This window comes from Triticum urartu, chromosome 5 (assembly GCF_003073215.2).
Source record: "Triticum urartu cultivar G1812 chromosome 5, Tu2.1, whole genome shotgun sequence".
Classification (NCBI taxonomy): domain Eukaryota; kingdom Viridiplantae; phylum Streptophyta; class Magnoliopsida; order Poales; family Poaceae; genus Triticum; species Triticum urartu.
Window position 1 is genome coordinate 333,031,557 of NC_053026.1, and position 12,902 is coordinate 333,044,458.

Consider the following 12,902-nt stretch of genomic DNA (forward strand, 5'->3'; position numbering starts at 1 on the left):
CATCATCGGGGAAGAGGCTCCGGCTGGGCAGCGGTGAGGTGGCGGACGGAGGAGGGTGGGTTTCAAGGATGGAGCAGAGAGGTTATGGCGGCCTGGGATTTCGAATGGCGAAAAGGAGGCGATGGGAGGGGGAACCATGGCTTAGGGACGCGCTTGTCCGAAATGTGGGGTAAGTTACAAAAGTGCCCCCACCTATTTGAGCTAGGTAGTTCTTTCGGTTCGGGGGTATCACGGGCATTTCACGTGTCGGGATTTCGCAGGAGGTGGGAGTTTTTGCGCGCTTTGTAATTTTCATATAGCAAGGCGTGATTTGAGATGGAGGGAGTCTTCGGAGCACAACGAGACAAAGATATATCTTAAATATTTCGAGGTAACAAGGCGCGGGTTGAAGAGGCGGGATTTTCGCAGCACGATAGACAAAGATGCTAGGTTGAAATTTCGGCATAACAAGGTGCGACTTGAAATTTCGGGAGAACAAGCTTAACGTGTACCCAAAAAAGCAATTCGCACCTCATCACTAGAGAGCCATGTCCCGTTTTACTATATTACTAGAAATGCATTCAAATACAACAACAAAAACTAAAAGAATCCAGACAACAAACATAACGTGTACAGTACCAAAACAATTTGCACTTCCCTCAACAATAAAAAAACAACGTGTGTTGTCTAGCGTATGCACTTATGAAATTTGAGTACATTTTCCCTGTTTGAATAGGATTGTACTCGGGTTAGTTATACAACCATCTAAATATTATCTTCATAACACATGACATGAATATAGTGAAGGAAATATGCCCTAGGGGCAATAATAAAGTTGTTATTTATATTTCCTTATATCATGATAAATGTTTATTATTCATGCTAGAATTGTATTAACCGGAAACTTAGTACAAGTGTGAATACATAGACAAACAGAATGTCACTAGTATGCCTCTACTTGACTAGCTCGTTGAATCAATGATGGTTATGTTTCCTAACCATAAACATGAGTTGTCATTTGATTAATGGGATCACATCATTAGAGAATGATGTGATTGACTTGACCCATCCAATATCTTAGCACGATGATCGTTTAGTTTATTGCTATTGCTTTCTCCATAACTTATACATGTTTCTATGACTATGAGATCACGCAACTCCCGAATACCAAAGGAACACTTTGTGTGCTACCAAATGTCACAACGTAACTGGGTGATTATAAAGGTGCTCTATAAGTGTCTCCGATGGTGTTTGTTGAGTTGGCATAGATCGAGATTAGGATTTGTCACTCCGATTGTTGGAGAGGTATCTCTGGGCCCTCTCGGTGATGCACATCAATATAAGCCTTCCAAGTGATGTGACTAATGATTTAGTTACGGGATGATGCATTACGAAATGAGTAAAGAGACTTGCCGGTAACGAGATTGAACTAGGTATTGAGATACCGACGATCGAATCTCGGGCAAGTAACATACCGATGACAAAGGGAACAACGTATATCGTTATGCAGTTTGACCGATAAAGATCTTCGTAGAATATGTGGGAGCCAATATGAACATCCAGGTTCCACTATTGGTTATTGACCGGAGACGTGTCCCAGTCATGTCTACATAGTTCTCGAACCCGTAGGGTCCGCACGCTTAACATTCGGTGACGATCAGTATTATGAGTTTATGTGTTTTGATGTACCAAAGGTAGTTCGGAGTCTCGGATATGATCATGGACATCAAGAGGAGTCCTGAAATGGTCGAGACATAAAGATCGGTATATTGGACGGCTATATTCAGACACCGGAAGTGTTCCGGGTGATTTCGGAGAAAACCAGAGTGCCGGAGGGGTTACCGAAACCCCCCCGGGAAGTATTGGGCCTTAGTGGGCCTTAAGGGAGAGAGTGGGCAGCATCCCAGGAGGTGGCGCCCCCCCAAGGTGAGCCCGAATAGGACTAGGGGAGGGGGGGGCCCCTCTTTCCCTCTTCCTCTCCCTCTCTTTCCTTCCCCTTGCCCCTTCCTAGTAGGACTAGGAAAGGATGAATCCTACTACTACTAGGAGGAGGATTCCTCCTCTCCTTGGGCACGACTAGGGCCGGCCGGCATCCCCCTTGCTCCTTTATATACGGAGGAAGGGGGCACCCTAGAACACACACGTTGATTGTTCCAAGCCGTGTGCAGTGCCCCCTCCACCGTATTCCACCTCGGTCAAATCATTGTAGTGTTTAGGCGAAGCCCTGCGCTGGTAACCTCATTATCACTATCTTCACGCCGTCGTGCTGACAAAGCTCTCCCTTGAAGCTCTACTGGATCGTGATTTCGTGGTACGTCACCGAGCCGAACGTGTGCAGATCGCGGAGGTGACGTATGTTCGGTACTAGGATCGATCAATCGTGAAGACGTACGACTACATCAACCACATTGTCATAACGCTTCCGCTTACGGTCTACAAGGGTACGTAGACGATACTCTCCCCTCTCATTGCTATGCATCACCATGGTCTTGCGTGTGCGTAGGAATTTTTTTGAAATTACTGTGTTCCCCAACATATAGGAGAAGTAAATTCCTATATAAATACGAACTACATGTACATACGATCTCAAATTCAAATATATGTATCCATTTTATGTTGAATTCAAATCATAGTACATGTATGCTCTAGCTAGATGTTTGGAATCTAAACCATGTATGATACTACGTAAAATGTGATTAACACGCACAACACACACACACACACAAACACCATTTAGACTCGTAAGGTACACGTGCAATGCACGCATGAGATTTGGCAACCAAATTATGAATAAACACCACATTATAGCATGTAAACTTTGAGTCATATATGCATGATGTAGATGTTTGTTTAATTCTTATAGTTCATTTCATTCAAAATCATCTAGTTTTGATAAGAAAGCTAATCTATTTTAAGATTGATGGAATTGTGTGTTGTAAAGCATAAAGTAAAAACAAATAATGGCAAATCATGTAGAAAAACATTTGGGAAATTCTGATACGTAAGATTCTAGAACAAAGAAGAAGTGCTTGTGTTTTGAGGTTTGTACATTATGATTAAGTTCAACCATGGAGTCTTCTAGATTGTACATGTGGCAAAATCTGGTGGAATCTAGATGATATCCAATGGCTAGTAGTGCTCATATTTGCTATCTCTGCACCATCGGATTGGCTTCATCCAACGTCCATCTTCGAAAGTTAAAGTTATCCGCACACTATATTAAAAATAAAAAATAAAAAATATAGGGGTATAGATATAGATATGTGATGCGAAAGCCAACCATCATCTCCAGTTATAATAGTGTTTCCATGCACGGATGCAATGTGGCCAAACGATGTCTGCCATCGGTATCTCAAATTCAAATCAGTTTGACCTTCTTCAATGTGTATACAGTACAACATGCTCGTTTCCAAACCACACCGCACATATATTAGTTATATCCATGCATGCATGGGTTTGAAACATCATGATCTCTTATTCAAATATTTGAATTCAACTTTACATTGATTATGACCTCACCTAATCTTTTACACCCACACAGTCGTCTTCTCTTTATAATCGTACTACTAACTTTCTCCCGTGCATGCATGCACACACACTACCACTCGGCATTATCCATCGCACACATGCAATCTTTTTCTCCAGGTCAGTCTTCCATGAATGCATGCACACACACACACCTCCCCCTCTCCATCATATCCTGCATTCTTTATCTCTCACGTGCATGCGCAATGATCGATGTTCCTCTAAATAGTTTAAGTTGATGAATTGGACCTCCTCGTAAAGGATTACCAATGCTTGGCCCCCTAGCTTTAAATATCGATCTCGCACATGTGCACTCCTTCATAGTGTCCCTCCACTTGGACACTCGCACCATCTTCTAGCCCCCAGCGGATTTTGCCACATGTACAATCTAGCAGACTCCATGGTTGAACTTAAGCATAATGCACAAACCTCAAAACACAAGTGCTTCTCCTTTGTTCGAGAATCTTCCGTATCATAACTACCCAATTTTTTTTCTAGTTGAATTGCCATTATTTGCTTTTTATTTTATGCTTTACAACACACAATTCCATGAATCATAAAATAGATTAATGGCTTTTTTATAAAAACTAATTGATATTGAATGAGTTGAACTATAAGAATTAAACGAACGTCTACATGAGGCATATATGACTCAAAGCTTACATGCTATAGTGTGGTATTTATTCATAATTTGGTTGCCAAATCTGATGTGTGCTTCGAGTATGTGCAAAACACATAAATTAGAATTCCAATGGCACACTACACAGTGTCTCTCTTATAGTTCATGAAGCCACGTGGCACATGCGGAGGCGTTGTCGCGACCTCCTTGTGTGGATTGATCACAGTGATGTGCTACTGATTCCAGAAGAAAGTACCCGTCCTCTCTGAGGCACACTAGCGGTACATGCACGAAGCGAAGATGTGCACACATGCCACGCATGCACTCATTCCCTCGCACGCACACGCGGGTACACGAGGGGTCACATTTTGTACGAAGATCCACCCCATGTGATACTTTGAGGCGTGTAAAGTCCTTCACTTCATTGATGGTCAATTAATACAGCGCATGCAAATTCAGTGGATGTGAGGGAGGAAGAAAGACAGTACTACTCCACTGCGTGCATGCGAGTAGCTAAATCATGGGTTGCTACTTCCATTGGTCTCCTTCGTATTTTGTGCCAATTTTTGACCATATTATTAAGTAACATAATATTTATGCATGTCATAAAGAGTGGCACAAAAAGGGGGCCAATAAACCAGGATGAAGGCAACATGATCAATTTTTGCCAGGGCCACTGTTGGTGGCCTTTGTATTTAAATATGGACGGACTGGAGTAGTAATATCTTTATCTTAGCCTTGTAGGGCTCTCCCAGCGCCTAGGCTTGCCTCCCCGCCTCGCCCACTGGATCCCGCCATGGAGGATCCCGCGGGCTGCCCTCTCGCTGTGGCCCGCAGCACTGCCGCCCTTGAGAAAAACCCACATGTGTTTTAGAGGGGATCCATTGCTCTGGAATCACAGATCGATGGTTCCGGAGGACATGCTAGAGCTGCGTTTCGAGTGGTGGGCAGCAAGGGCAGATCAGATCGAGGAAGCGTCACATCGATTGGAGAGAAGTTCCAAGGAGCTGCGCCTGGTGTAGCACAAGGCGTGGGGCGCAAGTCGATCTCAGGGGAGAGATGCTGAGGGATGTCAGCATCTGGCAGCGTCGCGTTGATTTCGAGCTAGGGCTAATGGCATAGATTATATTCACGGAGTCGACTGTGGTGAAAGAACGCGCATGCCTGTGCAATGGCATGAGCAGCCGGTGCAACTGTTCAAATGGGCGGTAGGAGAAGCCAAATCCCGGGACCAGTTGCGGCAGCGCCGCTGGGCATGCATCGTTGGCGAGGTGAGCTGCCCTCCTTCCTTACCAGTGATGCAGTGACCTAGTCGGTTGTTGCTGCAGTGAACTTGCAATGCCATGTCGGTTTGCAACCTTGATAGTCACTCCATCTATATGTATTGTATTCTTGTGAAAATACTTGGTCGTTTGAAAAAAGATGGTAATTGATTTATCACTAGTTTTAGAATGCTTGGTCGTGACAATCAACTGAAGCCACAACCAGAAGTCTCCATCGCGTAATACTTTACGGTCGGTCGCACCCGCGTCTCACCGAAGGGACACACATCGGCTTGGTCTGACATGTACGACAAGTTACATCAGTGACTTGTGCGACCGCATTTGAGCAGTGTAGTACTCCCTCTATCTTAGTTTACAAGTCTTGCACGTGTACCTAGGTCGTTAATTTGACCAACTTATAACAGGCATACATTACAAAAAATCATTACCAACTTCAAATATTCAGAGTATTTTTATGTTAAATAATTTATTTTATATAAGTTACATTGACGACCTAGATACATGTGCAAGCCTTGTAAACTAGAGATGGATGGAGTACTTGAAATTTATGTTCCACTAAACTCATTGGGAGCCGTTTCGGGCCTCGAAACCAAAACCATCAATTAATCTTTAGCTTGTTCCCATCACATTCCAAAAGTGCATACAAATGCTTCCACCTTGTTTCTTGTTTCTTGTTTCTTAACATATCAACCAATAAGAGATGTGGGGCAAGCAGGTTTTCAATGACTCAAGACTACCAAACACAACATGCAGTGGTTAGTTCATTGCATGCAATGCTATTAACTAGCAAATAAACATTAAGTTCTCTCGTTCTCCCCTACTTGTTGGTCACGGTGCACAACCTAAGATGACTTATTCACCTAGATGGAGGGAGTAGTATAATTAAGTGCAAACCTGCTCACACCTAGTACGTGTCAAACCTGAACGTGTTCCCACTATGGATGTTTTAGTACTAGTGCTAGTAATAGGTTATAAAAAGGGGTACTAGTACCTAGCTGAAAATCACTCTACCTCTTCCTCCTCATAAGTCTTTCTTGTTTTTCTGTCCTTGCCATGGCCGGTGTGCAGAGCTCTAGGCTGAGAACTATACGAACTACTCGTAAAAAGGGAGCGGCCACCAAGGCCGTGAAAAAAAAGAGGGTTCGACGCCTCGCAGAGACCTCGAAAGATCTCTCACGGGAAGGCGATGGCTCCCAGGAGCGCCCCAGCCGCGGAGGCGAACATGCCGACATGCCCGATCAGCTCAATAAGCACCTCAATAAGCAGAAGGAATTCATCCACGGCTTGGTGGAGCTGCTGAAGGAGAGCCTCGACGACATGCCTGCTGAGCTCAATGAGCATGGGGAGTTGACCGCCGGCTTGGTGATGCTGCTGAAGAAGAGCATTGCCTCGGAGAAGAAGGCGACCAATGAAATTCTGCAACTTCAGGAGGACAAGGCGAAGCTCTACCATGAGCTCTACCTGCTGAAGGAGGAGAACGCCGGCTGGAAGAAGCTGCATGAGAATAGTAGTTCCTCGATGAAGATGCTGCAGGCCCTCGTCATGGAACAGAAGGAGGAGTTGGTGAAGGTCCGCATCGAGCACCCGGCTGCTGTCAAGGTACGTAATGCGACCATGGAACAGAATATGAAGGCTCGCATCGAGAAATCCTGCGTCATGGACAGAATGAAGAAGATGGTGGAGGAGACGCGTAAGGAGATGGAGGTCGTGGAGGCGATGAAGAAGCAGTTATGACTCCGCGGCCAGCAACCCTTCATGTAGTAGAGAGCAGCGCCCTAGACTTGTGTGTGTGTGCGTCTTCCTTCTTTTTGGGGGGTGATAATCTTCCTTCTTCTTTTGCTCTTGTGTTTCGTCTTTTGCTTCAGGTGTTTTGCCGCACGTGTCATGTTCTCTGCGAGGCATGAATAGAACAATGCTAACAATGAGATGACTAGCAAATTAGATTATTTTTATCGCCATATGGCACTGGGCTGCCGTGTTTCGTGCTCCTTCGTCGTACTACTCCAGTGGAAAACTTCAGTATACCGCACGGTTCTTTGCTCCTCCTCAGGTCGTCGGCACATTTATACGAGCAGTCAAATCACAAGGCCCCACCTTCCAACAGTAATGAGCCATCAAATCACAAAGGCCCTCGCCTCTCTTGAAACCGACCAAGCTAGACTGCCCCGCCCTCTAGCCTTTTAAAAAATATATACTTCCATACAATAGTAGTATCGATGGATTGCGCCATGGAGAAAAACTAACAAGATGGAATTAAAGAAAAAATGGTGATACATAGAGAGCACTCGTCACCAAATTATGCATATAGTACTATTAAAAAAAGCTAGTACATGCTTAAATGGGGTGCTAAATTATATTAAAGAAATTAGCATACCTATTTAATTCTTGGGTTCTTATTATTTCTGCCACTAGTTGTGTATCATTACTCAGTTTTGCCATTAGAAGTTACAACTAATCAAAAATGCCATCGATCCGTGAGATGCCTACTCAAAATGCGATTAGATATCTCAAAAATGCCATCGTTAAGTTAGATCTTTGCTCAAAAATGCCATTAGACATTGTTATTTTCACGTCAAACCCGTTGACCATGTGATACGTATGACAAAAATAAGCCGATTCTCACAATGATAAGTGTGGCCCCGCTTGTCAGGAGTAACCAAGAGAATAATTTTACAGGAAAATAAGAACGCTGTTGGGATCAAGTAGGCCCCACACTTTATTTTATGGTAGTGAGATAGAGGGAGAGAGCAGGTATGTTGGTCCATCGGTATTTATGCCATTATAAAATGGCAAAAGACATTTGAGTCACAATAATGGTGTCCAGCACAACACACCCCTCAAATAAAACTAAGCACCCTGAAATTCTTTAACAACTAAACTGCTCGCTATATGATGTTGGCCATATATATTGTACGTATATAATGTGAAGAAACGAGTGGTAGTACTACCAACTAAAAGATGAACTGTAAGAAATACTAGTATGCAGTACGTACTGAAGAGTTAAAGTAACGAGAAGAAACATAACATAGTTCTGCTGGGGGCTTAGCACAACACACCTCTCAAATAAAACTAAGCACACCTGAAATTAAACTAAACAACTAATCCGGTAGACAATGCATTAGAACCAGCATGAGCAACGACACTACCACCTTACTCGGACTCCTCGTCCATGTGCTCGACTTCGTCCTTGTCCCTCTTCCTCTTGGGCGATACTTCTTTGCTTGAACCGCACACTTGGCTCTTGCTCTTCATCCAACCCTTGTAGATATTGAAACAAAGGTAGCCATCCATTGCAGCATAGTGGATGTGGTCTATATCTAGTACATTCCACTCCCATGCATGATGAAACTTGAACGGAGGTTTCTTCAGTGTACTGTACGAAGGATGAACCATGGCTCCTGCCAGGGTCAACATTGAAGGCTGATCACAGGAGGGCACCAGCCCTTCTGGAGGTCGAAGGGGTTGCCTACAATGAGGCCTATCCGACCCAGGATTTCCTTGTCGTTCCTAAAGTCTACAGTAACGAATTTGACTCGGCCGCCCTGGAGGAACTTCTTAAATTCCTTGCACTCAACATCGGCACGGGATATGTGGTAGACAAAGCATAAGTCATGCACGCAAACCAGGATCACGGCGGGCTTCTTCTCTGTCTCCTTTAGATTCTTCTCCCTTCCCAGGACTGTCGTGTCCTCAACATCTAGCCTAGCGACCCACTCATCATTTGAGTTTTTGAACATGCGTTTGAAGTGAGCAAGGCATCATTTCACCGTCACGGAAGAACGGGCTGTCGGTGTCAAAACCGGCGGATCTCGGGTAGGGGGTCCCGAACTATGCGTCTAGGATCGATGGTAACAGGAGACGGGGGACACAATGTTTACCCAGGTTCGGGCCCTCTCTATGGAGGTAATACCCTACTTCCTGCTTGATTGATCTTGATGAATATGAGTATTACACAAGTTGATCTACCACGAGATCATAAAGGCTAAACCCTAGAAGTCTAGCCTATGAATATGGTAATGAGTATATGTGTTGTCCTTTCCGGACTATCCCCTACAGTTTATATTGACATCGAGGGGATCTAGGGTTTACATGGAGTTGGTTACATAAGAAGGAATCTTTGGTCGCCAAGATTGCCTTCCACGCCAAGTAGAGTCCAATCCAGACACGGTGCAGTCTTTGGTCTTCATGTCTTCATAGCCCATCAGTCTGGCCCATAGATAACAGGCCAGACGCCCGAGGACCCCTTAGTCCAGGACTCCCTCAGTAGCCCCCGAACCAGTCTTCAATAGCGATGTGCTCGGCACACATGTTGTCTTCGGCATTGGAAGGCGGGTTCCCCCTTCAATGATCTCCAAGTAATGTATTCGGCCATTGACCCTAATGTCGCCTCCTTGGCTTGAATAATCTTCATCCTCCATGTGTCGAGCGAATGTGGAAAGTTAGGGTGTTTTTTGTGAATAACACCTCAACCATGCGAGGAAGAGCACCAATTTAACAAGATTGGATCCTAGATCCATTCAGCGTTGCACAGAAGAAATCCCCAGAGACTGCATAGGAGAAACCATTCCAGCATGGCTAGCGTCCCCAACTCGTCCACTCATCCCAGCCCAGAGAAAGGCGAGTGGGAGAAGTGTTCCGTGTCTTATAGCCGTTTGATGAAGTTGCAAACGCAGGGATACCTTCCCCATGCAGATCTAGTCCCTGTTCGAGCAGGGCTAGCTTCCTTCAATGAGGGGACTCAGGCAGAGGACTTCCCCAATCCATCCGGGGAGAGCGAGTGTGTTTGGTCCCCTACCTGTTAAGAGGCGTTGGATTTCCTATCCATTCGTTCCTCCGAGGGCTCCTGGAGTACTATGGCCTCCAGCTGCACAACTTCACTCCGGCCTCTATTCTGCACATTGCGGGTTACGTTGCTTTATGTGAACTTTTCCTGGGCGTCGTGGCTCATTTCGAGTTGTGGAGGAAGCTATTTTGTCTCGTCCCACGTAATCATGAAGGGTCAATATTCGAAGTGGGTGGTGCAGAAGTATGGCGCGTCGCCGATACCGGATACCCATCCGGTACAGCAAGGAAGGCACATGATGACTGGCCCTGCGAATGGTCATATATAGAGGACGTTGCGCTTCCGACCTAGTTCAAAAGGGTCTTCCCGAATTTGCGCGCATCCCACAGAAGAAACACCACAGTTGGCGTCCCTGGAGGCTCGAAGAGGTATATGGCACGGAGGTTCGTCAGCTGATGAGGAGGATGAAAGAGCTCACTCAATCCGGACTCACAATAGTTGAGGTTATGGTGATTTCCATAACGCGAGGGGTTCAGCCACTCCAATACGGAGGGCTCCCAACATGGTACTTCAATGGGGAGGACGACGCCTCTCACTGCGGCCGAAGAGGTCCGGATACCCCTACCGCTTTGGCTAAAACATTAGCCGAACTGTTCATAGGGGAGGAAAAGGAATTTCTCCGCATCAAATTCAGAGATGGGTATTCTATGTACAACCCTCCCAGCTGGGTAAGGCCAGACCCCTCTGTTTTTACTCCTTCCATCTCTAGATTGCCTTTGATAAATTTTTTAACTTTGTCTTCCTATGACAGCACTGGCGAAAAGTCACCGAGGGATTTTGTAGTCCCGCCCCACAGTCAGAGGATCACAACCGGGAGCTTGATCCTGGGTTCGAAGAGGATCCATAGATATTTGTGGTGCTTTCGGAGGGGGTGTTTTACCAGACGAGCTACGATGGCACAGAGGTGGCCATCATTGCCGACTACCCCGGTCTTCTTCCATCTTCACACATAAGGGATCCGAACACACCTTATTCAAAAAGAGATTTCTCCTTCCTTCTTACCCACCGCACCGTCTTGTGCTCCAAAGGGGAAGGGTTTGGTGCGCCGTACTACTCCCAGGGTACCTCTGAAGAGCACATCCCCCACGCCGGGCGAGCCTTCCAAGAGGAAGGCAAACGAAGATACGGTCGTGCCTTCATCGAAGAGGTATGAATCCGCCAACCTGCACCTAAGCAGTCACGCCCAACCATGATCTTCCTGTTATCCATGTGTCAGGAGAAAGATGCGTCGGATTGTATCCGGATGTTCGAGCAGCCGTACTTCCCGTAGCCAGGATTCAAATCCTACCATGAAGATGAGGGCTGATACGGAAGCGAAGCCGCACTGTCCTCCAGCCGAGGACTCGGATGATGTATCCGTTACCAACTCAGAAGTGGAAAGTGCGATGAATCAACGGCGCTGCCGGGCCATTTTACAGGACCCTAGCTTTTCAAAGGAGTCATTTAACGCCTTCAATTTGGCCGATGTGTATATCCGAGCTGCTCGAGATGGGATTAATAGGGCCACAAAGCAACATTTGAAAGATGTGCAGGTAAATTTATTTTGTCTGACTATGATAACCAGTAGCCCCCGAGACTTAAAGGAGTTGAAACAACTGATTTAAGGATCAATGTGTTACTAGGTGCTTACAGAGAAGAACACCCAGCTAGCTTAGGAGCTGGAAAAGTGTCAGCACTGGCTGCTTGCTGCCAATGCCGAATTGGAGAAATAAAAGGCATCTTCAGTAATGTTTCCTTCTATCGAAAATTCAGAATGATACGCCGACAGTGCGGATCCGGGTGTTAATCTTTGTGTTCGATTGTTAGACCAAGTACAAGAGTAGCTGGACGCCACTCGAAACGAAGAACGCGGATCCAAAAGGCAATTAGAGGCAGGCGAGCGTGTATTGACAACGGTCGTCCAAGAGAAGAAGAAACTCCAGGAGTCGAACGCCAAACTGGGCGAAGAACTGAAAGATGTGCGAGCTCAGCTAGCTGACTCCGTGAAGGAGAACAAGAAGTTGCGAGGCGGCATATTTAGTATGTGTCCACTATTGTTTTATAACAGCTTTGGAGGTAACTTTAGCTGATTAAGCTGTAATTGCAGGTGTTTTGACGAACCGCCCTGAAGAGGAGGTGTCTGGATCAGCGAGTGATCTACTGCAATGGCTGTCGCGGTTGCACGAGCAAGCTCAGCAGACGATGTGGAGTGTGGCCAAGGCTTTATGGCCATCCGACCCCCCTCCAGGAAGCATGGAGGAGATGGTAGAGCTGTTCAAGGGGGCACGGCGGCGTATCTGGCTGTGGAAGATATCGGCATGCCGAGAGGGCGCACGAGAGGCCCGGGCCATCGTGAAGACGCGATATACCAAGCTATATCCTACTCACATGGCTCGTGTCGGACCGCTAGTGTCGAATGGGGAAGAAATTCCCGTATGTTTAGTGTATAACCAAGTAGAGGTGTCCGCCAAATACTCCCAACAAGATTGTAAGTTATATTGCCTGCTGGATGGTATAGAGGAGGAGGTGTTCGAGTCCAAGTGACTATGTACTTTCCTCATCTAGCCGAATTATATATCATTTGTCATGGAAGACCTTTTCGCTTGAACCTCCGGTCCCGAAGGTGCGGAGTGTTTCCGAATACTGTCGCAGCCGAATAGGCCGAGGTATGCCT